At 57.1% G+C, this 25,821-nt stretch overlaps 1 protein-coding gene across 1 annotated transcript in view; it reads right to left on the bottom strand.

Annotated features, from left to right (window-relative positions):
• The window catches only part of LOC140398873 (uncharacterized), a 147,304-nt gene that overhangs the window by 88,928 nt on the left and 32,555 nt on the right, over positions 1-25,821 (bottom strand).

Consider the following 25,821-nt stretch of genomic DNA (forward strand, 5'->3'; position numbering starts at 1 on the left):
TAGAGATCCCTGGGGACTGGATAGAGATCCCTGGGGACTGGATAGAGATCCCTGGGGTCTGGATAGAGATCCCTGGGGACTGGATAGAGATCCCTGGGGACTGGATAGAGATCCCTGGGGACTGGATAGAGATCACTGGGGGTTGGGTAGAGATCCCTGGGGACTGGATAGAGATCACTGGGGACTGGATAGATCCATGGGGACTGGGTAGAGATTCCTGGGGATGGATAGATCCCTGGGGACTGGATAGAGATCCCTGGGGACGGGATAGAGATCCCTGGGGACGGGATAGAGATTCCTGGGGACGGGATAGATCCCTGGGGACTGGAAAGAGATCCCTGAGGACTGGATAGAGATCCCTGGGGACTGGGTGGAGATCCCTGGGGACTGGGTGGAGATCCCTGGGGACTGGGTGGAGCTCCCTGGGGTATGGATGGAGATCCCTGGGGACTGGATGGAGATCCCTGGGGACTGGATAGAGATCCCTGGGAACTGGATAGAGATCCCTGGGGACTGGATAGAGATCCCTGGGGTCTGGATAGAGATCCCTGGGGACTGGATAGAGATCCCTGGGGACTGGATAGAGATCCCTGGGGACTGGATAGAGATCCCTGGGGTCTGGATAGAGATCCCTGGGGACTGGATAGAGATCCCTGGGGACTGGATAGAGATCCCTGGGGACTGGATAGAGATCACTGGGGGTTGGGTAGAGATCCCTGGGGACTGGATAGAGATCACTGGGGACTGGATAGATCCATGGGGACTGGGTAGAGATTCCTGGGGATGGATAGATCCCTGGGGACTGGATAGAGATCCCTGGGGACGGGATAGAGATCCCTGGGGACGGGATAGAGATCCCTGGGGACGGGATAGATCCCTGGGGACTGGAAAGAGATCCCTGAGGACTGGATAGAGATCCCTGGGGACTGGGTGGAGATCCCTGGGGACTGGGTGGAGATCCCTGGGGACTGGGTGGAGCTCCCTGGGGTATGGATGGAGATCCCTGGGGACTGGATGGAGATCCCTGGGGACTGGATAGAGATCCCTGGGGTCTGGATAGAGATCCCTGAGGTCTGGATAGAGATCCCTGGGGACTGGGTAGAGATCCCTGGGGACTGGGTAGAGATCCCTGGGGACTGGGTAGAGATCCCTGGGGACTGGGTAGAGATCCCTGGGGACTGGGTAGAGATCCCTGGGGACTGGGTAGAGATCCCTGGGGACTGGATAGATTCCTGTGGACAGATAGATCCCCGGGGACTGGGTAGATCCCTGGGGACTGGGTAGATACCTGGGGGCTGGATGGAGATCCCTGGGGCTGGGTAGATCCCTGGGGACTGGATAGAGATCCCTGGGGACAGGATAGAGATCCCTGGGGACTAGGTAGAGATCCCTGGCGACTGGGTAGAGATCCCTGGGGACTGGGTAGAGATCCCTGGGGACTTGGTAGAGATCCCTGGGGACTGGGTAGAGATCCCTGGGGACTGGATAGATCCTTGGGTACTGGATAGATCCTTGGGTACTGGATAGATTCCTGGGGACTGGATAGATTCCTGGGGACTGGATAGATCCCTGGGGACTGTATAGAGATCCCTGGGCACTGGGTAGAGATCCCTGGGGACTGAATAGATCCCTGGGAACTGGATAGAGATCCCTGGGGACTGGATAGATCCCTGGGGACTTGATAGATCCCTGGGGACTGGATAGATCCCTGGGGACTGGGTAGAGATCCCTGGGGTCTGGATAGAGATCCCTGGGGACTGGATAGAGATCCCTGGGGTCTGGATAGAGATCCCTGTGGTCTGGATAGAGGTCCCTGGGGTCTGGATAGAGATCCCTGGGGACTGGATAGAGATCCCTGGGGACTGGGTAGAGATCCCTGGGGACTGGATTGAAATCCCTGGGGCCCTGGGGACTGGATGGAGATCCCTGGGAACTGGATAGAGATCCCTGGGAACTGGATAGAGATCCCTGGGGACTGGATAGAGATCCCTGGGGTCTGGATAGAGATCCCTGGGGACTGGATAGAGATCCCTGGGGACTGGATAGAGATCCCTGGGGACTGGGTAGAGATCCCTGGGGACTGGATAGAGATCCCTGGGGACTGGATAGAGATCCGTGGGGACTGGATAGAGATTGCTGGGGACTGGATTGTGATTCCTGGGGACTGGATAGAGATTCCTGGGAACTGGATAGAGATCCCTGGGGTCTGGATAGAGATCCCTGGGGACTGGGTAGAGATCCCTGGGGACTGGGTAGAGATCCCTGGGGACTGGATTGAAATCCCTGGGGCCCTGGGGACTGGATGGAGATCCCTGGGAACTGGATAGAGATCCCTGGGAACTGGATAGAGATCCCTGGGGACTGGATAGAGATCCCTGGGGTCTGGATAGAGATCCCTGGGGACTGGAAAGAGATCCCTGGGGACTGGATAGAGATCCCTGGGGACTGGATAGAGATCCCTGGGGTCTGGATAGAGATCCCTGGGGACTGGATACAGATCCCTGGGGACTGGATAGAGATCCCTGGGGACTGGATAGAGATTGCTGGGGACTGGATTGTGATTCCTGGGGACTGGATAGAGATTCCTGGGAACTGGATAGAGATCCCTGGGGTCTGGATAGAGATCCCTGGGGACTGGATAGAGATTGCTGGGGACTGGATTGTGATTCCTGGGGACTGGATAGAGATTCCTGGGAACTGGATAGAGATCCCTGGGGTCTGGATAGAGATCCCTGGGGACTGGGTAGAGATCCCTGGGGACTGGATTGAAATCCCTGGGGCCCTGGGGACTGGATGGAGATCCCTGGGAACTGGATAGAGATCCCTGGGGACTGGATAGAGATCCCTGGGAACTGGATAGAGATCCCTGGGGACTGGATAGAGATCCCTGGGGTCTGGATAGAGATCCCTGGGGACTGGATAGAGATCCCTGGGGACTGGATAGAGATCCCTGGGGACTGGATAGAGATCCCTGGGGTCTGGATAGAGATCCCTGGGGACTGGATAGAGATCCCTGGGGACTGGATAGAGATCCCTGGGGACTGGATAGAGATCACTGGGGGTTGGGTAGAGATCCCTGGGGACTGGATAGAGATCACTGGGGACTGGATAGAGATCCCTGGGGACGGGATAGAGATCCCTGGGGACGGGATAGAGATTCCTGGGGACGGGATAGATCCCTGGGGACTGGAAAGAGATCCCTGAGGACTGGATAGAGATCCCTGGGGACTGGGTGGAGATCCCTGGGGACTGGGTGGAGATCCCTGGGGACTGGGTGGAGCTCCCTGGGGTATGGATGGAGATCCCTGGGGACTGGATGGAGATCCCTGGGGACTGGATAGAGATCCCTGGGGTCTGGATAGAGATCCCTGAGGTCTGGATAGAGATCCCTGGGGACTGGGTAGAGATCCCTGGGGACTGGATTGAAATCCCTGGGGCCCTGGGGACTGGATGGAGATCCCTGGGAACTGGATAGAGATCCCTGGGGACTGGATAGAGATCCCTGGGAACTGGATAGAGATCCCTGGGGTCTGGATAGAGATCCCTGGGGACTGGATAGAGATTGCTGGGGACTGGATTGTGATTCCTGGGGACTGGATAGAGATTCCTGGGAACTGGATAGAGATCCCTGGGGTCTGGATAGAGATCCCTGGGGACTGGGTAGAGATTGCTGGGGACTGGATTGTGATTCCTGGGGACTGGATAGAGATTCCTGGGAACTGGATAGAGATCCCTGGGGTCTGGATAGAGATCCCTGGGGACTGGGTAGAGATCCCTGGGGACTGGATTGAAATCCCTGGGGCCCTGGGGACTGGATGGAGATCCCTGGGAACTGGATAGAGATCCCTGGGGACTGGATAGAGATCCCTGGGAACTGGATAGAGATCCCTGGGGACTGGATAGAGATCCCTGGGGACTGGATAGAGATCCCTGGGATCTGGATAGAGATCCCTGGGGACTGGATAGAGATCCCTGGGGACTGGATAGAGATCCCTGGGGACTGGATAGAGATCCCTGGGGTCTGGATAGAGATCCCTGGGGACTGGATAGAGATCCCTGGGGACTGGATAGAGATCCCTGGGGACTGGATAGAGATCCCTGGGGACTGGATAGAGATCACTGGGGGTTGGGTAGAGATCCCTGGGGACTGGATAGAGATCACTGGGGACTGGATAGATCCATGGGGACTGGGTAGAGATTCCTGGGGATGGATAGATCCCTGGGGACTGGATAGAGATCCCTGGGGACGGGATAGAGATCCCTGGGGACGGGATAGAGATTCCTGGGGACGGGATAGATCCCTGGGGACTGGAAAGAGATCCCTGAGGACTGGATAGAGATCCCTGGGGACTGGGTGGAGATCCCTGGAGACTGGGTGGAGATCCCTGGGGACTGGGTGGAGCTCCCTGGGGTATGGATGGAGATCCCTGGGGACTGGATGGAGATCCCTGGGGACTGGATAGAGATCCCTGGGGTCTGGATAGAGATCCCTGAGGTCTGGATAGAGATCCCTGGGGACTGGGTAGAGATCCCTGGGGACTGGGTAGAGATCCCTGGGGACTGGGTAGAGATCCCTGGGGACTGGGTAGAGATCCCTGGGGACTGGGTAGAGATCCCTGGGGACTGGATAGATTCCTGTGGACAGATAGATCCCCGGGGACTGGGTAGATCCCTGGGGACTGGGTAGATCCCTGGGGACTGGGTAGATACCTGGGGGCTGGATGGAGATCCCTGGGGCTGGGTAGATCCCTGGGGACTGGATAGATCCCTGGGGACTGGGTAGAGATCCCTGGGGTCTGGATAGAGATCCCTGGGGACTGGATAGAGATCCCTGGGGTCTGGATAGAGATCCCTGTGGTCTGGATAGAGATCCCTGGGGTCTGGATAGAGATCCCTGGGGACTGGGTAGAGATCCCTGGGGACTGGATTGAAATCCCTGGGGCCCTGGGGACTGGATGGAGATCCCTGGGAACTGGATAGAGATCCCTGGGGTCTGGATAGAGATCCCTGGGGTCTGGATAGAGATCCCTGGGGACTGGATAGAGATCCCTGGGGACTGGATAGAGATCCCTGGGGTCTGGATAGAGATCCCTGGGGACTGGATAGAGATCCCTGGGGACTGGATAGAGATCCCTGGGGACTGGATAGAGATCACTGGGGGTTGGGTAGAGATCCCTGGGGACTGGATAGAGATCACTGGGGACTGGATAGATCCATGGGGACTGGGTAGAGATTCCTGGGGATGGATAGATCCCTGGGGACTGGATAGAGATCCCTGGGGACGGGATAGAGATCCCTGGGGACGGGATAGAGATTCCTGGGGACAGGATAGATCCCTGGGGACTGGAAAGAGATCCCTGAGGACTGGATAGAGATCCCTGGGGACTGGGTGGAGATCCCTGGGGACTGGGTGGAGATCCCTGGGGACTGGGTGGAGATCCCTGGGGACTGGGTGGAGCTCCCTGGGGTATGGATGGAGATCCCTGGGGACTGGATGGAGATCCCTGGGGACTGGATAGAGATCCCTGGGGTCTGGATAGAGATCCCTGAGGTCTGGATAGAGATCCCTGGGGACTGGGTAGAGATCCCTGGGGACTGGATTGAAATCCCTGGGGCCCTGGGGACTGGATGGAGATCCCTGGGAACTGGATAGAGATCCCTGGGGACTGGATAGAGATCCCTGGGAACTGGATAGAGATCCCTGGGGTCTGGATAGAGATCCCTGGGGACTGGGTAGAGATTGCTGGGGACTGGATTGTGATTCCTGGGGACTGGATAGAGATTCCTGGGAACTGGATAGAGATCCCTGGGGTCTGGATAGAGATCCCTGGGGACTGGGTAGAGATCCCTGGGGACTGGATTGAAATCCCTGGGGCCCTGGGGACTGGATGGAGATCCCTGGGAACTGGATAGAGATCCCTGGGGACTGGATAGAGATCCCTGGGAACTGGATAGAGATCCCTGGGGACTGGATAGAGATCCCTGGGGTCTGGATAGAGATCCCTGGGGACTGGATAGAGATCCCTGGGGACTGGATAGAGATCCCTGGGGACTGGATAGAGATCCCTGGGGTCTGGATAGAGATCCCTGGGGACTGGATAGAGATCCCTGGGGACTGGATAGAGATCCCTGGGGTCTGGATAGAGATCCCTGGGGACTGGGTAGAGATCCCTGGGGACTGGATTGAAATCCCTGGGGCCCTGGGGACTGGATGGAGATCCCTGGGAACTGGATAGAGATCCCTGGGGACTGGATAGAGATCCCTGGGAACTGGATAGAGATCCCTGGGGACTGGATAGAGATCCCTGGGGTCTGGATAGAGATCCCTGGGGACTGGATAGAGATCCCTGGGGACTGGATAGAGATCCCTGGGGACTGGATAGAGATCCCTGTGGTCTGGATAGAGATCCCTGGGGACTGGATAGAGATCCCTGGGGACTGGATAGAGATCCCTGGGGACTGGATAGAGATCACTGGGGGTTGGGTAGAGATCCCTGGGGACTGGATAGAGATCACTGGGGACTGGATAGATCCATGGGGACTGGGTAGAGATTCCTGGGGATGGATAGATCCCTGGGGACTGGATAGAGATCCCTGGGGACGGGATAGAGATCCCTGGGGACGGGATAGAGATTCCTGGGGACGGGATAGATCCCTGGGGACTGGAAAGAGATCCCTGAGGACTGGATAGAGATCCCTGGGGACTGGGTGGAGATCCCTGGGGACTGGGTGGAGATCCCTGGGGACTGGGTGGAGCTCCCTGGGGTATGGATGGAGATCCCTGGGGACTGGATGGAGATCCCTGGGGACTGGATAGAGATCCCTGGGGTCTGGATAGAGATCCCTGAGGTCTGGATAGAGATCCCTGGGGACTGGGTAGAGATCCCTGGGGACTGGATTGAAATCCCTGGGGCCCTGGGGACTGGATGGAGATCCCTGGGAACTGGATAGAGATCCCTGGGGACTGGATAGAGATCCCTGGGAACTGGATAGAGATCCCTGGGGTCTGGATAGAGATCCCTGGGGACTGGATAGAGATTGCTGGGGACTGGATTGTGATTCCTGGGGACTGGATAGAGATTCCTGGGAACTGGATAGAGATCCCTGGGGTCTGGATAGAGATCCCTGGGGACTGGGTAGAGATTGCTGGGGACTGGATTGTGATTCCTGGGGACTGGATAGAGATTCCTGGGAACTGGATAGAGATCCCTGGGGTCTGGATAGAGATCCCTGGGGACTGGGTAGAGATCCCTGGGGACTGGATTGAAATCCCTGGGGCCCTGGGGACTGGATGGAGATCCCTGGGAACTGGATAGAGATCCCTGGGGACTGGATAGAGATCCCTGGGAACTGGATAGAGATCCCTGGGGACTGGATAGAGATCCCTGGGGTCTGGATAGAGATCCCTGGGGACTGGATAGAGATCCCTGGGGACTGGATAGAGATCCCTGGGGACTGGATAGAGATCCCTGGGGTCTGGATAGAGATCCCTGCGGACTGGATAGAGATCCCTGGGGACTGGATAGAGATCCCTGGGGACTGGATAGAGATCACTGGGGGTTGGGTAGAGATCCCTGGGGACTGGATAGAGATCACTGGGGACTGGATAGATCCATGGGGACTGGGTAGAGATTCCTGGGGATGGATAGATCCCTGGGGACTGGATAGAGATCCCTGGGGACGGGATAGAGATCCCTGGGGACGGGATAGAGATTCCTGGGGACGGGATAGATCCCTGGGGACTGGAAAGAGATCCCTGAGGACTGGATAGAGATCCCTGGGGACTGGGTGGAGATCCCTGGGGACTGGGTGGAGATCCCTGGGGACTGGGTGGAGCTCCCTGGGGTATGGATGGAGATCCCTGGGGACTGGATGGAGATCCCTGGGGACTGGATAGAGATCCCTGGGGTCTGGATAGAGATCCCTGAGGTCTGGATAGAGATCCCTGGGGACTGGGTAGAGATCCCTGGGGACTGGGTAGAGATCCCTGGGGACTGGGTAGAGATCCCTGGGGACTGGGTAGAGATCCCTGGGGACTGGATAGATTCCTGTGGACAGATAGATCCCCGGGGACTGGGTAGATCCCTGGGGACTGGGTAGATACCTGGGGGCTGGATGGAGATCCCTGGGGCTGGGTAGATCCCTGGGGACTGGATAGATCCCTGGGGACTGGGTAGAGATCCCTGGGGTCTGGATAGAGATCCCTGGGGACTGGATAGAGATCCCTGGGGTCTGGATAGAGATCCCTGTGGTCTGGATAGAGATCCCTGGGGTCTGGATAGAGATCCCTGGGGACTGGATAGAGATCCCTGGGGTCTGGATAGAGATCCCTGGGGACTGGATAGATCCCTGGGGACTGGATAGATCCCTGGGGACTGGATAGATCCCTGGGGACTGGATAGATCCCTGGGGACTGGATAGATCCCTGGGGACTGGGTAGAGATCCCTGGGGTCTGGATAGAGATCCCTGGGGACTGGATACAGATCCCTGGGGACTGGATAGATCCCTGGGGACTGGATAGAGATCCCTGGGGACTGGATAGATCCCTGGGGACTTGATAGATCCCTGGGGACTGGATAGATCCCTGGGGACTGGGTAGAGATCCCTGGGGTCTGGATATAGATCCCTGGGGACTGGATAGAGATCCCTGGGGTCTGGATAGAGATCCCTGTGGTCTGGATAGAGATCCATGGGGTCTGGATAGAGATCCCTGGGGACTGGATAGATCCCTGGGGACTGGATAGATCCCTGGGGACTGGATAGATCCCTGGGGACTGGATAGATCCCTGGGGACTGGGTAGAGATCCCTGGGGTCTGGATAGAGATCCCTGGGGACTGGATACAGATCCCTGGGGACTGGATAGATCCCTGGGGACTGGATAGAGATCCCTGGGGACTGGATAGAGATTGCTGGGGACTGGATTGTGATTCCTGTGGACTGGATAGAGATTCCTGGGAACTGGATAGAGATCCCTGGGGTCTGGATAGAGATCCCTGGGGACTGGGTAGAGATCCCTGGGGACTGGATTGAAATCCCTGGGGCCCTGGGGACTGGATGGAGATCCCTGGGAACTGGATAGAGATCCCTGGGAACTGGATAGAGATCCCTGGGGTCTGGATAGAGATCCCTGGGGACTGGGTAGAGATCCCTGGGGACTGGATTGAAATCCCTGGGGCCCTGGGGACTGGATGGAGATCCCTGGGAACTGGATAGAGATCCCTGGGAACTGGATAGATATCCCTGGGGACTGGATAGAGATCCCTGGGGGCTGGATGGAGATCCCTGGGGACTGGATAGATCCATGGGGACTGGGTAGAGATTCCTGGGGATGGATAGATCCCTGGGGACTGGATAGAGATCCCTGGGGACGGGATAGAGATCCCTGGGGACGGGATAGAGATTCCTGGGGACGGGATAGATCCCTGGGGACTGGAAAGAGATCCCTGAGGACTGGATAGAGATCCCTGGGGACTGGGTGGAGATCCCTGGGGACTGGGTGGAGATCCCTGGAGACTGGATAGAGATCCCTGGGGTCTGGATAGAGATCCCTGAGGTCTGGATAGAGATCCCTGGGGACTGGGTAGAGATCCCTGGGGACTGGGTGGAGATCCCTGGGGACTGGGTAGAGATCCCTGGGGACTGGATAGATTCCTGTGGACAGATAGATCCCCGGGGACTGGGTAGATCCCTGGGGACTGGGTAGATACCTGGGGGCTGGATAGAGATCCCTGGGGCTGGGTAGATCCCTGGGGACTGGATAGAGATCGCTGGGGCTGGATAGAGATCCCTGGGGACTAGGTAGAGATCCCTGCCGACTGGGTAGAGATCCCTGGGACTGGGTAGAGATCCCTGGGGACTTGGTAGAGATCCCTGGGGACTGGGTAGAGATCCCTGGGGACTGGATAGATCCTTGGGGACTGGATAGATTCCTGGGGACTGGATAGATTCCTGGGGACTGGATAGATCCCTGGGGACTGTATAGAGATCCCTGGGGACTGGGTAGAGATCCCTGGGGACTGAATAGATCCCTGGGAACTGGATAGAGATCCCTGGGGACTGGATAGATCCCTGGGGACTTGATAGATCCCTGGGGACTGGATAGATCCCTGGGGACTGGGTAGAGATCCCTGGGGTCTGGATAGAGATCCCTGGGGACTGGATAGAGATCCCTGGGGACTGGATAGAGATCCCTGGGGTCTGGATAGAGATCCCTGTGGTCTGGATAGAGATCCCTGGGGTCTGGATAGAGATCCCTGGGGACTGGATAGATCCCTGGGGACTGGATAGATCCCTGGGGACTTGATAGATCCCTGGGGACTGGATAGATCCCTGGGGACTGGGTAGAGATCCCTGGGGTCTGGATAGAGATCCCTGGGGACTGGATAGATATCCCTGGGGTCTGGATAGAGATCCCTGGGGTCTGGATAGAGATCCCTGGGGTCTGGATAGAGATCCCTGGGGTCTGGATAGATCCCTGGGGACGGGATAGAGATCTCTGGGGTCTGGATGGAGATCCCTGGGGTCTGGATAGAGATCCCTGGAGTCTGGATAGATCCCTGGGGGCTGGATGGAGATCCCTGCGGACAGGATAGAGATCCCTGGGGACTGGATAGAGATCCCTGGGGTCTAGATAGAGATCCCTGGGGTCTGGATGTTGATCCCTGGGGACTGGATAGATCCCTGGGGACTGGATAGATCCCTGGGGACTGGATAGAGATCCCTGGGGACTGGATAGAGATCTCTGGGGTCTGGATAGAGATCCCTGGAGTCTGGATAGATCCCTGGGGACTGGATAGAGATCCCTGGGGACTGGGTAGATCCCTGGGGACTGGATAGATCCCTGGGGACTGGATAGATCCCTGGGGACTGGATAGATCCCTGGGGACTGGATAGATCCCTGTGGTCTGGATAGAGATCCCTGGGGTCTGGATAGAGATCCCTGGGGACTGGATAGAGATCCCTGGGGTCTGGATAGAGATCCCTGGGGACTGGATAGAGATCCCTGGGGTCTGGATGGAGATCCCTGGGGGCTGGATGGAGATCCCTGCGGACAGGATAGAGATCCCTGGGGACTGGATAGAGATCCCTGGGGTCTAGATTGAGATCCCTGGCGTCTGGATAGAGTTCCCTGGGGTCTGGATGTTGATCCTTGGGGACTGGATAGATCCCTGGGACTGGATAGAGATCCCTGGGGTCTGGATAGAGATCCCTGGGGACTGGATAGATCCCTGGGGACTGGATAGAGATCCCTGAGGACTGGATAGAGATCCCTGGGGACTGGATGGAGATCCCTGGGGACTGGGTGGAGCTCCCTGGGGTATGGATGGAGATCCCTGGGGACTGGATGGAGATCCCTGGGGACTGGATAGAGATCCCTGGGGTCTGGATAGAGATCCCCGAGGTCTGGATAGAGATCCCTGGGGACTGGGTAGAGATCCCTGGGGACTGGGTAGAGATCCCTGGGGACTGGATAGAGATCCCTGGGGACTGGATAGATTCCTGTGGACAGATAGATCCCCGGGGACTGGGTAGATCCCTGGGGACTGGGTAGATACCTGGGGGCTGGATGGAGATCCCTGAGGCTGGGTAGATCCCTGGGGACTGGATAGAGATCCCTGGGGACTGGATAGAGATCCCTGGGGACTAGGTAGAGATCCCTGGCGACTGGGTAGAGATCCCTGGGGACTGGGTAGAGATCCCTGGGGACTTGGTAGAGATCCCTGGGGACTGGGTAGAGATCCCTGGGGACTGGATAGATTCTTGGGGACTGGATAGATTCCTGGGGACTGGATAGATTCCTGGGGACTGGATAGATCCCTGGGGACTGTATAGAGATCCCTGGGGACTGGGTAGAGATCCCTGGGGACTGAATAGATCCCTGGGAACTGACTAGAGATCCCTGGGGACTGGTTAGATCCCTGGGGACTTGATAGATCCCTGGGGACTGGATAGATCCCTGGGGACTGGGTAGAGATCCCTGGGGACTGGGTAGAGATCCCTGGGGACTGGATAGAGATCCCTGGGGTCTGGATAGAGATCCCTGTGGTCTGGATAGAGATCCCTGGGGTCTGGATAGAGATCCCTGGGGACTGGATAGATCCCTGGGGACAGAGTAGATCCCTGGGGACTTGATAGATCCCTGGGGACTGGATAGATCCCTGGGGGCTGGATGGAGATCCCTGCGGACAGGATAGAGATCCCTGGGGACTGGATAGAGATCCCTGGGGTCTAGATAGAGATCCCTGGGGTCTGGATAGAGTTCCCTGGGGTCTGGATGTTGATCCTTGGGGACTGGATAGATCCCTGGGACTGGATAGAGATCCCTGGGGTCTGGATAGAGATCCCTGGGGACTGGATAGATCCCTGGGGACTGGATAGAGATCCCTGGGGACTGGATAGAGATCTCTGGGGTCTGGATGGAGATCCCTCGGGACTGGATAGAGATCTCTGGGTCTGGATAGAGATCCCTGGAGTCTGGATAGATCCCTGGGGTCTGGATAGAGATCCCTGGGGACTGGATAGAGATCTCTGGGGTCTGGATTGATCCCTGGGGTCTGGATGGAGATCCCTGGGGACTGGCTAGAGATCTCTGGGTCTGGATAGAGATCTATGGGGTCTGGATAGAGATCCCTGGAGTCTGGATAGATCCCGGGGGGCTGGATGGAGATCCCTGGGGACTGGATAGAGATCTCTGGGTCTGGATAGAGATCCCTGGAGTCTGGATGGAGATCCCTGGGGACTGGATAGAGATCCCTGGGGACTGGATAGAGATCCCTGGGGACTGGATAGAGATCCCTGGGTCTGGATAGAGATCCCTGGGGACTGGATAGAGATCTCTGGGGTCTGGATAGAGATCCCTGGAGTCTGGATAGATCCCTGGGGTCTGGATAGAGATCCCTGGGGACTGGGTAGAGATCTCTGGGGACTGGATAGATCCCTGGGGACTGGATAGAGATCCCTGGGGACTGGGTAGAGATCTCTGGGGACTGGATAGATCCCTGGGGACTGGATAGAGATCCCTGGGGACTGGGTAGAGATCTCTGGGGACTGGATAGATCCCTGGGGTCTGGATAGAGATCCCTGGGGTCTAGATAGAGATCCCTGGGGACTGGGTAGAGATCTCTGGGGACTGGATAGATCCCTGGGGACTGGATAGAGATCCCTGGGGACTGGATAGATCCCTGGGGACTGGATAGAGATCCCTGGGGACTGGATAGAGATCCCTGGGGACTGGATAGAGATCTATGGGGTCTGGATAGAGATCCCTGGAGTCTGGATAGATCCCTGGGGACTGGATGGAGATCCCTGGGGACTGGATAGAGATCTCTGGGTCTGGATAGAGATCCCTGGGGTCTGGATAGAGATCCCTGGGGACTGGATAGAGATCTATGGGGTCTGGATAGAGATCTCTGGGGACTGGATAGATCCCTGGGGACTGGATAGAGATCCCTGGGGACTGGATAGATCCCTGGGGACTGGATAGAGATCCCTGGGGACTGGATAGAGATCCCTAGGGACTGGATAGAGATCTATGGGGTCTGGATAGAGATCCCTGGAGTCTGGATAGATCCCTGGGGACTGGATGGAGATCCCTGGGGACTGGATGGAGATCCCTGGGGTCTGGATAGATCCCTGGGGACGGGATAGAGATCTCTGGGGTCTGGATGGAGATCCCTGGGGTCTGGATAGAGATCCCTGGAGTCTGGATAGATCCCTGGGGGCTGGATGGAGATCCCTGCGGACAGGATAGAGATCCCTGGGGACTGGATAGAGATCCCTGGGGTCTGGATAGAGATCCCTGGGGTCTGGATGTTGATCCCTGGGGACTGGATAGATCCCTGGGGACTGGATAGATCCCTGGGGACTGGATAGAGATCCCTGGGGACTGGATAGAGATCTCTGGGGTCTGGATAGAGATCCCTGGAGTCTGGATAGATCCCTGGGGACTGGATAGAGATCCCTGGGGACTGGGTAGATCCCTGGGGACTGGATAGATCCCTGGGGACTGGATAGATCCCTGTGGTCTGGATAGAGATCCCTGGGGTCTGGATAGAGATCCCTGGGGACTGGATAGAGATCCCTGGGGTCTGGATAGAGATCCCTGGGGACTGGATAGAGATCCCTGGGGTCTGGATGGAGATCCCTGGGGGCTGGATGGAGATCCCTGCGGACAGGATAGAGATCCCTGGGGACTGGATAGAGATCCCTGGGGTCTAGATTGAGATCCCTGGCGTCTGGATAGAGTTCCCTGGGGTCTGGATGTTGATCCTTGGGGACTGGATAGATCCCTGGGACTGGATAGAGATCCCTGGGGTCTGGATAGAGATCCCTGGGGACTGGATAGATCCCTGGGGACTGGATAGAGATCCCTGAGGACTGGATAGAGATCCCTGGGGACTGGATGGAGATCCCTGGGGACTGGGTGGAGCTCCCTGGGGTATGGATGGAGATCCCTGGGGACTGGATGGAGATCCCTGGGGACTGGATAGAGATCCCTGGGGTCTGGATAGAGATCCCCGAGGTCTGGATAGAGATCCCTGGGGACTGGGTAGAGATCCCTGGGGACTGGGTAGAGATCCCTGGGGACTGGATAGAGATCCCTGGGGACTGGATAGATTCCTGTGGACAGATAGATCCCCGGGGACTGGGTAGATCCCTGGGGACTGGGTAGATACCTGGGGGCTGGATGGAGATCCCTGGGGCTGGGTAGATCCCTGGGGACGGGATAGAGATCCCTGGGGACTGGATAGAGATCCCTGGGGACTAGGTAGAGATCCCTGGCGACTGGGTAGAGATCCCTGGGGACTGGGTAGAGATCCCTGGGGACTGGGTAGAGATCCCTGGGGACTGGGTAGAGATCCCTGGGGACTTGGTAGAGATCCCTGGGGACTGGGTAGAGATCCCTGGGGACTGGATAGATTCTTGGGGACTGGATAGATTCCTGGGGACTGGATAGATTCCTGGGGACTGGATAGATCCCTGGGGACTGTATAGAGATCCCTGGGGACTGGGTAGAGATCCCTGGGGACTGAATAGATCCCTGGGAACTGACTAGAGATCCCTGGGGACTGGTTAGATCCCTGGGGACTTGATAGATCCCTGGGGACTGGATAGATCCCTGGGGACTGGGTAGAGATCCCTGGGGACTGGGTAGAGATCCCTGGGGACTGGATAGAGATCCCTGGGGTCTGGATAGAGATCCCTGTGGTCTGGATAGAGATCCCTGGGGTCTGGATAGAGATCCCTGGGGACTGGATAGATCCCTGGGGACAGAGTAGATCCCTGGGGACTTGATAGATCCCTGGGGACTGGATAGATCCCTGGGGGCTGGATGGAGATCCCTGCGGACAGGATAGAGATCCCTGGGGACTGGATAGAGATCCCTGGGGTCTAGATAGAGATCCCTGGGGTCTGGATAGAGTTCCCTGGGGTCTGGATGTTGATCCTTGGGGACTGGATAGAGATCCCTGGGACTGGATAGAGATCCCTGGGGTCTGGATAGAGATCCCTGGGGACTGGATAGATCCCTGGGGACTGGATAGAGATCCCTGGGGACTGGATAGAGATCTCTGGGGTCTGGATGGAGATCCCTCGGGACTGGATAGAGATCTGTGGGTCTGGATAGAGATCCCTGGAGTCTGGATAGATCCCTGGGGTCTGGATAGAGATCCCTGGGGACTGGATAGAGATCTCTGGGGTCTGGATTGATCCCTGGGGTCTGGATGGAGATCCCTGGGGACTGGATAGAGATCTCTGGGTCTGGATAGAGATCTATGGGGTCTGGATAGAGATCCCTGGAGTCTGGATAGAGATCTCTGGGTCTGGATAGAGATCCCTGGAGTCTGGATGGAGATCCCTGGGGACTGGATAGAGATCCCTGGGGTCTAGATTGAGATCCCTGGCGTCTGGATAGAGTTCCCTGGGGTCTGGATGTTGATCCTTGGGGACTGGATAGATCCCTGGGACTGGATAGAGATCCCTGGGGTCTGGATAGAGATCCCTGGGGACTGGATAGATCCCTGGGGACTGGATAGAGATCCCTGAGGACTGGATAGAGATCCCTGGGGACTGGATGGAGATCCCTGGGGACTGGGTGGAGCTCCCTGGGGTATGGATGGAGATCCCTGGGGACTGGATGGAGATCCCTGGGGACTGGATAGAGATCCCTGGGGTCTGGATAGAGATCCCCGAGGTCTGGATAGAGATCCCTGGGGACTGGGTAGAGATCCCTGGGGACTGGGTAGAGATCCCTGGGGACTGGATAGAGATCCCTGGGGACTGGATAGATTCCTGTGGACAGATAGATCCCCGGGGACTGGGTAGATCCCTGGGGACTGGGTAGATACCTGGGGGCTGGATGGAGATCCCTGGGGCTGGGTAGATCCCTGGGGACTGGATAGAGATCCCTGGGGACTGGATAGAGATCCCTGGGGACTAGGTAGAGATCCCTGGCGACTGGGTAGAGATCCCTGGGGACTGGGTAGAGATCCCTGGGGACTTGGTAGAGATCCCTGGGGACTGGGTAGAGATCCCTGGGGACTGGATAGATTCTTGGGGACTGGATAGATTCCTGGGGACTGGATAGATTCCTGGGGACTGGATAGATCCCTGGGGACTGTATAGAGATCCCTGGGGACTGGGTAGAGATCCCTGGGGACTGAATAGATCCCTGGGAACTGACTAGAGATCCCTGGGGACTGGTTAGATCCCTGGGGACTTGATAGATCCCTGGGGACTGGATAGATCCCTGGGGACTGGGTAGAGATCCCTGGGGACTGGGTAGAGATCCCTGGGGACTGGATAGAGATCCCTGGGGTCTGGATAGAGATCCCTGTGGTCTGGATAGAGATCCCTGGGGTCTGGATAGAGATCCCTGGGGACTGGATAGATCCCTGGGGACAGAGTAGATCCCTGGGGACTTGATAGATCCCTGGGGACTGGATAGATCCCTGGGGGCTGGATGGAGATCCCTGCGGACAGGATAGAGATCCCTGGGGACTGGATAGAGATCCCTGGGGTCTAGATAGAGATCCCTGGGGTCTGGATAGAGTTCCCTGGGGTCTGGATGTTGATCCTTGGGGACTGGATAGATCCCTGGGACTGGATAGAGATCCCTGGGGTCTGGATAGAGATCCCTGGGGACTGGATAGATCCCTGGGGACTGGATAGAGATCCCTGGGGACTGGATAGAGATCTCTGGGGTCTGGATGGAGATCCCTCGGGACTGGATAGAGATCTCTGGGTCTGGATAGAGATCCCTGGAGTCTGGATAGATCCCTGGGGTCTGGATAGAGATCCCTGGGGACTGGATAGAGATCTCTGGGGTCTGGATTGATCCCTGGGGTCTGGATGGAGATCCCTGGGGACTGGATAGAGATCTCTGGGTCTGGATAGAGATCTATGGGGTCTGGATAGAGATCCCTGGAGTCTGGATAGATCCCGGGGGGCTGGATGGAGATCCCTGGGGACTGGATAGAGATCTCTGGGTCTGGATAGAGATCCCTGGAGTCTGGATGGAGATCCCTGGGGACTGGATAGAGATCCCTGGGGACTGGATAGAGATCCCTGGGGACTGGATAGAGATCCCTGGGTCTGGATAGAGATCCCTGGGGACTGGATAGAGATCTCTGGGGTCTGGATAGAGATCCCTGGAGTCTGGATAGATCCCTGGGGTCTGGATAGAGATCCCTGGGGACTGGGTAGAGATCTCTGGGGACTGGATAGATCCCTGGGGACTGGATAGAGATCCCTGGGGACTGGGTAGAGATCTCTGGGGACTGGATAGATCCCTGGGGACTGGATAGAGATCCCTGGGGACTGGGTAGAGATCTCTGGGGACTGGATAGATCCCTGGGGTCTGGATAGAGATCCCTGGGGTCTAGATAGAGATCCCTGGGGACTGGGTAGAGATCTCTGGGGACTGGATAGATCCCTGGGGACTGGATAGAGATCCCTGGGGACTGGATAGATCCCTGGGGACTGGATAGAGATCCCTGGGGACTGGATAGAGATCCCTGGGGACTGGATAGAGATCTATGGGGTCTGGATAGAGATCCCTGGAGTCTGGATAGATCCCTGGGGACTGGATGGAGATCCCTGGGGACTGGATAGAGATCTCTGGGTCTGGATAGAGATCCCTGGGGTCTGGATAGAGATCCCTGGGGACTGGATAGAGATCTATGGGGTCTGGATAGAGATCTCTGGGGACTGGATAGATCCCTGGGGACTGGATAGAGATCCCTGGGGACTGGATAGATCCCTGGGGACTGGATAGAGATCCCTGGGGACTGGATAGAGATCCCTAGGGACTGGATAGAGATCTATGGGGTCTGGATAGAGATCCCTGGAGTCTGGATAGATCCCTGGGGACTGGATGGAGATCCCTGGGGACTGGATGGAGATCCCTGGGGTCTGGATAGATCCCTGGGGACGGGATAGAGATCTCTGGGGTCTGGATGGAGATCCCTGGGGTCTGGATAGAGATCCCTGGAGTCTGGATAGATCCCTGGGGGCTGGATGGAGATCCCTGCGGACAGGATAGAGATCCCTGGGGACTGGATAGAGATCCCTGGGGTCTGGATAGAGATCCCTGGGGTCTGGATGTTGATCCCTGGGGACTGGATAGATCCCTGGGGACTGGATAGATCCCTGGGGACTGGATAGAGATCCCTGGGGACTGGATAGAGATCTCTGGGGTCTGGATAGAGATCCCTGGAGTCTGGATAGATCCCTGGGGACTGGATAGAGATCCCTGGGGACTGGGTAGATCCCTGGGGACTGGATAGATCCCTGGGGACTGGATAGATCCCTGTGGTCTGGATAGAGATCCCTGGGGTCTGGATAGAGATCCCTGGGGACTGGATAGAGATCCCTGGGGTCTGGATAGAGATCCCTGGGGACTGGATAGAGATCCCTGGGGTCTGGATGGAGATCCCTGGGGGCTGGATGGAGATCCCTGCGGACAGGATAGAGATCCCTGGGGACTGGATAGAGATCCCTGGGGTCTAGATTGAGATCCCTGGCGTCTGGATAGAGTTCCCTGGGGTCTGGATGTTGATCCTTGGGGACTGGATAGATCCCTGGGACTGGATAGAGATCCCTGGGGTCTGGATAGAGATCCCTGGGGACTGGATAGATCCCTGGGGACTGGATAGAGATCCCTGAGGACTGGATAGAGATCCCTGGGGACTGGATGGAGATCCCTGGGGACTGGGTGGAGCTCCCTGGGGTATGGATGGAGATCCCTGGGGACTGGATGGAGATCCCTGGGGACTGGATAGAGATCCCTGGGGTCTGGATAGAGATCCCCGAGGTCTGGATAGAGATCCCTGGGGACTGGGTAGAGATCCCTGGGGACTGGGTAGAGATCCCTGGGGACTGGATAGAGATCCCTGGGGACTGGATAGATTCCTGTGGACAGATAGATCCCCGGGGACTGGGTAGATCCCTGGGGACTGGGTAGATACCTGGGGGCTGGATGGAGATCCCTGGGGCTGGGTAGATCCCTGGGGACGGGATAGAGATCCCTGGGGACTGGATAGAGATCCCTGGGGACTAGGTAGAGATCCCTGGCGACTGGGTAGAGATCCCTGGGGACTGGGTAGAGATCCCTGGGGACTGGGTAGAGATCCCTGGGGACTGGGTAGAGATCCCTGGGGACTTGGTAGAGATCCCTGGGGACTGGGTAGAGATCCCTGGGGACTGGATAGATTCTTGGGGACTGGATAGATTCCTGGGGACTGGATAGATTCCTGGGGACTGGATAGATCCCTGGGGACTGTATAGAGATCCCTGGGGACTGGGTAGAGATCCCTGGGGACTGAATAGATCCCTGGGAACTGACTAGAGATCCCTGGGGACTGGTTAGATCCCTGGGGACTTGATAGATCCCTGGGGACTGGATAGATCCCTGGGGACTGGGTAGAGATCCCTGGGGACTGGGTAGAGATCCCTGGGGACTGGATAGAGATCCCTGGGGTCTGGATAGAGATCCCTGTGGTCTGGATAGAGATCCCTGGGGTCTGGATAGAGATCCCTGGGGACTGGATAGATCCCTGGGGACAGAGTAGATCCCTGGGGACTTGATAGATCCCTGGGGACTGGATAGATCCCTGGGGGCTGGATGGAGATCCCTGCGGACAGGATAGAGATCCCTGGGGACTGGATAGAGATCCCTGGGGTCTAGATAGAGATCCCTGGGGTCTGGATAGAGTTCCCTGGGGTCTGGATGTTGATCCTTGGGGACTGGATAGAGATCCCTGGGACTGGATAGAGATCCCTGGGGTCTGGATAGAGATCCCTGGGGACTGGATAGATCCCTGGGGACTGGATAGAGATCCCTGGGGACTGGATAGAGATCTCTGGGGTCTGGATGGAGATCCCTCGGGACTGGATAGAGATCTGTGGGTCTGGATAGAGATCCCTGGAGTCTGGATAGATCCCTGGGGTCTGGATAGAGATCCCTGGGGACTGGATAGAGATCTCTGGGGTCTGGATTGATCCCTGGGGTCTGGATGGAGATCCCTGGGGACTGGATAGAGATCTCTGGGTCTGGATAGAGATCTATGGGGTCTGGATAGAGATCCCTGGAGTCTGGATAGATCCCGGGGGGCTGGATGGAGATCCCTGGGGACTGGATAGAGATCTCTGGGTCTGGATAGAGATCCCTGGAGTCTGGATGGAGATCCCTGGGGACTGGATAGAGATCCCTGGGGACTGGATAGAGATCCCTGGGGACTGGATAGAGATCCCTGGGTCTGGATAGAGATCCCTGGGGACTGGATAGAGATCTCTGGGGTCTGGATAGAGATCCCTGGAGTCTGGATAGATCCCTGGGGTCTGGATAGAGATCCCTGGGGACTGGGTAGAGATCTCTGGGGACTGGATAGATCCCTGGGGACTGGATAGAGATCCCTGGGGACTGGGTAGAGATCTCTGGGGACTGGATAGATCCCTGGGGACTGGATAGAGATCCCTGGGGACTGGGTAGAGATCTCTGGGGACTGGATAGATCCCTGGGGTCTGGATAGAGATCCCTGGGGTCTAGATAGAGATCCCTGGGGACTGGGTAGAGATCTCTGGGGACTGGATAGATCCCTGGGGACTGGATAGAGATCCCTGGGGACTGGATAGATCCCTGGGGACTGGATAGAGATCCCTGGGGACTGGATAGAGATCCCTGGGGACTGGATAGAGATCTATGGGGTCTGGATAGAGATCCCTGGAGTCTGGATAGATCCCTGGGGACTGGATGGAGATCCCTGGGGACTGGATAGAGATCTCTGGGTCTGGATAGAGATCCCTGGGGTCTGGATAGAGATCCCTGGGGACTGGATAGAGATCTATGGGGTCTGGATAGAGATCTCTGGGGACTGGATAGATCCCTGGGGACTGGATAGAGATCCCTGGGGACTGGATAGATCCCTGGGGACTGGATAGAGATCCCTGGGGACTGGATAGAGATCCCTAGGGACTGGATAGAGATCTATGGGGTCTGGATAGAGATCCCTGGAGTCTGGATAGATCCCTGGGGACTGGATGGAGATCCCTGGGGACTGGATGGAGATCCCTGGGGTCTGGATAGATCCCTGGGGACTGGATAGATCCCTGGGGACTGGATAGAGATCCCTGGGGACTGGATAGATCCCTGGGGACTGGATAGAGATCCCTGGGGACTGGATAGAGATCCCTGGGGACTGGATAGAGATCTATGGGGTCTGGATAGAGATCCCTGGAGTCTGGATAGATCCCTGGGGACTGGATGGAGATCCCTGGGGACTGGATGGAGATCCCTGGGGACTGGATGGAGATCCCTGGGGTCTAGATAGAGATCTATGGGGTCTGGATAGAGATCCCTGGAGTCTGGATAGATCCCTGGGGACTGGATGGAGATCCCTGGGGACTGGATAGAGATCTCTGGGTCTGGATAGAGATCCCTGGGGTCTGGATAGAGATCCCTGGGGACTGGATAGATCCCTGGGGACTGGATAGAGATCCCTGGGGACTGGATAGAGATCCCTGGAGTCTGGATAGATCCCTGGGGACTGGATGGAGATCCCTGGGGACTGGATGGAGATCCCTGGGGTCTAGTTAGAGATCCCTGGGGACTGGATAGATCCCTGGGGGCTGGATGGAGATCCCTGGGGACTGGATTGAAATCCCTGGGGCCCTGGGGGCTGGATGGAGATCCCTGGGGACTGGATTGAAATCCCTGGGGCCCTGGGGACTGGATGGAGATCCCTGTGGACTGGATAGATCCCTGGGGGCTGCATAGAGGATAAGGAGGGGGGGGGGGGAATTCACCATCACTTTCACTCCCACGGGCTCCAAAACAGGGACAGTTGTGAGGTTTAAAAATAGACACAAATGACAAAATGTCTCATGCACCTAACAACACGTTAACACTCATCAAAGAGCCTCATTTGGTCTGAGCCTTTACAGAGCACTCACTAAACCAATGGGATTGTGAGAGAAGGCACAGAGTCTCCCAGTGTGGCGTCAACATTTCAAAAATGTCATTTTCTCCCCCTGACCTCACTGAGGAAGAGGTCCCCAAGGTCTCACCGGGATGGTGTGTCCACACACGGCCCAGTGTGGCGCTGAACAGAATACCCCAACTTCAGATCCCTGCCTGAACAGGGGCGAGATAGTCAGTGTTTGTACAGCTGAGCAAGGGACGATGTGTGTATGTGAAAGACCACGTTAGAGTGAGGGGTCCTGTAGCTAAATACGGGCGGCATGGTGCCACAGTGGTTAGCACTGTTGCTTCACAGGGCCAGGGCCCCGGGTTCGATTCCCGGGTTGGGTCACTGTCTGTGCGGAGTCTGCACGTTCTCCCCGTGTCTGCGTGGGTTTCCTCCGGGCGCTCCGGTTTCCTCCCACACGTCCCGAAAGACGTGCTGTTCGGTGAATTGGACATTCTGAATTCTCCCTCTGTGTACCTGAACAGGCGCCGGAGTGTGGCGACTAGGGGCTTTTCACAGTAACTTCATTGCATTGTTTTTTGTCTATTTTTCTTTTTTTATAAATTTAGAGTACCCAATTCATTTTTCCAATTAAGGGGCAATTTAGCGTGGCCAATCCACCTGCCCTGCGCATCTTTGGGTTGTGGGGGCGAAACCCACGCAAACACAGGGAGAATGTGCAAACTCCACACGGACAGTGACCCAGAGTCGGGACCGAACCTGGGGCCTCGGCACCGTGAGGCAGCAGTGCTATCTACTACTAATAATGATACTAATAATCGCTGATTGTCATAAGTAGGCTTCAATGAAGTTACTGTGAAAAGCCCCTAGTCGCCACATTCCGGCACCTGTTTGGGGAGGCTGGCACGGGAATTGAACCCACGCTGCTGGCACTGTTTTGCATTGCAAGTCAGCTGTTTAGACCACTGTGCTGAACCAGTCCCTGGACTGTGCTAAACTGCGCCACCGTACTGCCCTTTCATTGCATTGTTAATGTAAGCCTACTTGAGACACTAATGAAGATTATTATTATTATAACAGCTTGTAGGACTCTAATTGAGGCCAGCGTAGACTGTTCTGTGAGACCCATATACCAGTGAGAGTCAGTGTGTGTGGGACCCATACCCCAGTGAGAGTCAGTGTGTGTGGGACCCGTACCCCAGTGAGAGTCAGTGTGTGTGGGACCCGTACCCCAGTGAGAGTCAGTGTGTGTGGGACCCGTACCCCAGTGAGAGTCAATGTGTGTGGAACCCATACCCCAGTGAGAGTCAGTGTGTGTGGGACCCGTACCCCAGTGAGAGTCAGTGTGTAGGGGACCCGTACCCCAGTGAGAGTTAGTGTGTGTGGGACCCGTACCCCAGTGAGAGTCAGTGTGTGTGGGACCCGTACCCCAGTGAGAGTCAATGTGTGTGGAACATGTACCCCAGTGAGAGTCAGTGTGTGTGGGACCCATACCCCAGTAAGAGTCAGTGTGTGTGGGACCCATACCCCAGTAAGAGTCAGTGTGTGTGGAACCCGTACCCCAGTGAGAGTCAGTGTGTGTGGGGCCCGTACCCCAGTGAGAGTCAGTGTGTGTGGGACCCGTACCCCAGTGAGAGTCAGTGTGTGTGGGACCCGTACCCCAGTGAGAGTCAGTGTGTGTGGGACCCGTACCCCAGTGAGAGTCAGTGTGTGTCGGACCCGTATCCCAGTGAGAGTCAGTGTGTGTGGGACCCGTACCCCAGTGAGAGTCAGTGTGTGTGGAACCCGTACCCCAGCGAGAGTCAGTGTGTGTGGGACCCGTACCCCAGTGAGAGTCAGTGTGTGTGGGACCCGTACCCCAGTGAGAGTCAGTGTGTGTGGAACCCGTACCCCAGTGAGAGTCAGTGTGTGTGGGACCCGTACCCCAGTGAGAGTCAGTGTGTGTGGGACTCGTACCCCAGTGAGGGTCAGTGTGTGTGGGACCCGTACCCCAGTGAGAGTCAGTGTGTGTGGGACTCGTACCCCAGTGAGGGTCAGTGTGTGTGGGACCCGTACCCCAGTGAGAGTCAGTGTGTGTGGAACCCGTACCCCAGTGAGAGTCAGTGTGTGTGGGACCCGTACCCGAGTGAGAGTCAGTGTGTGTGAGACCCGTACCCCAGTGAGAGTCAGTGTGTGTGGGACCCGTACCCCAGTGAGAGTCAGTGTGTGTGGGACCCGTACACCAGTGAGAGTCAGTTTGTGTGGGACCCGTACCCCAGTGAGAGTCAATGTGTGTGGGACCCGTACCCCAGTGAGAGTCAGTGTGTGTGGGACCCGTACCCCAGTGAGAGTCAGTGTGTGTGGAACCCACTCCCCAGTGAGAGTCAGTGTGTGTGGGACCCGTACCCCAGTGAGAGTCAGTGTGTGTGGAACCCACTCCCCAGTGAGAGTCAGAGTGTGTGGGACCCGTACCCCAGTGAGAGTCAATGTGTGTGGGACCCGTACCCCAGTGAGAGTCAGTGTGTGTGGAACCCACTCCCCAGTGAGAGTCAGTGTGTGTGGAACCCGTACCCCAGTGTGAGTCAGTGTGTGTGGGACCCGTACCCCAGTGAGAGTCAGTATGTGTGGGACCCTTACCCCAGTGAGAGTCAGTGTGTGTTGGACCTGTACCCCAGTGAGAGTCAGTGTGTGTGGGACCCGTACCCCAGTGAGAGTCAGTGTGTGTGGGACCCGTACCCCAGTGAGAGTCAGTGAGTGTGGGACCCGTACCCGAGTGAGAGTCAGTATGTGTGGGACTCGTACCCCAGTGAGAGTCAGTGAGTGTGGGACCCGTACCCCAGTGAGAGTCAGTGTGTGTGGGACCCGTACCCCAGTGAGAGTCAGTGTGTGTGGGACCCGTACCCCAGTGAGAGTCAGTGAGTGTGGTACCCGTACCCGAGTGAGAGTCAGTATGTGTGGGACCCGTACCCCAGTGAGGGTCAGACTGTGTGTGACCCATACCCCAGTGAGAGCCAGTGTTTGTGGGACACGTACCCCAGTGAAAGTCAGTGTGTGTGGGACCCGTACCCCAGTGAGAGTCAATGTGTGTGTGACCCGTACCCCAGTGAGAGTCAGTGTGTGTGGGACCCGTACCCCAGTGAGAGTCAGTGTGTGTGGAACCCACTCCCCAGTGAGAGTCAGTGTGTGTGGGACCCGTACCCCAGTGAGAGTCAGTGTGTGTGGAACCCGTACCCCAGTGTGAGTCAGTGTGTGTGGGACCCGTACCCCAGTTAGAGTCAGTGTGTGTGGGACCCATACCCCAGTGAGAGTCAGTGTGTGTGGAACCCACTCCCCAGTGAGAGTCAGTGTGTGTGGGACCCGTACCCCAGTGAGAGTCAATGTGTGTGGGACCCGTACCCCAGTGAGAGTCAGTGTGT

Source organism: Scyliorhinus torazame, chromosome 22, assembly GCF_047496885.1.
Source record: "Scyliorhinus torazame isolate Kashiwa2021f chromosome 22, sScyTor2.1, whole genome shotgun sequence".
Classification (NCBI taxonomy): domain Eukaryota; kingdom Metazoa; phylum Chordata; class Chondrichthyes; order Carcharhiniformes; family Scyliorhinidae; genus Scyliorhinus; species Scyliorhinus torazame.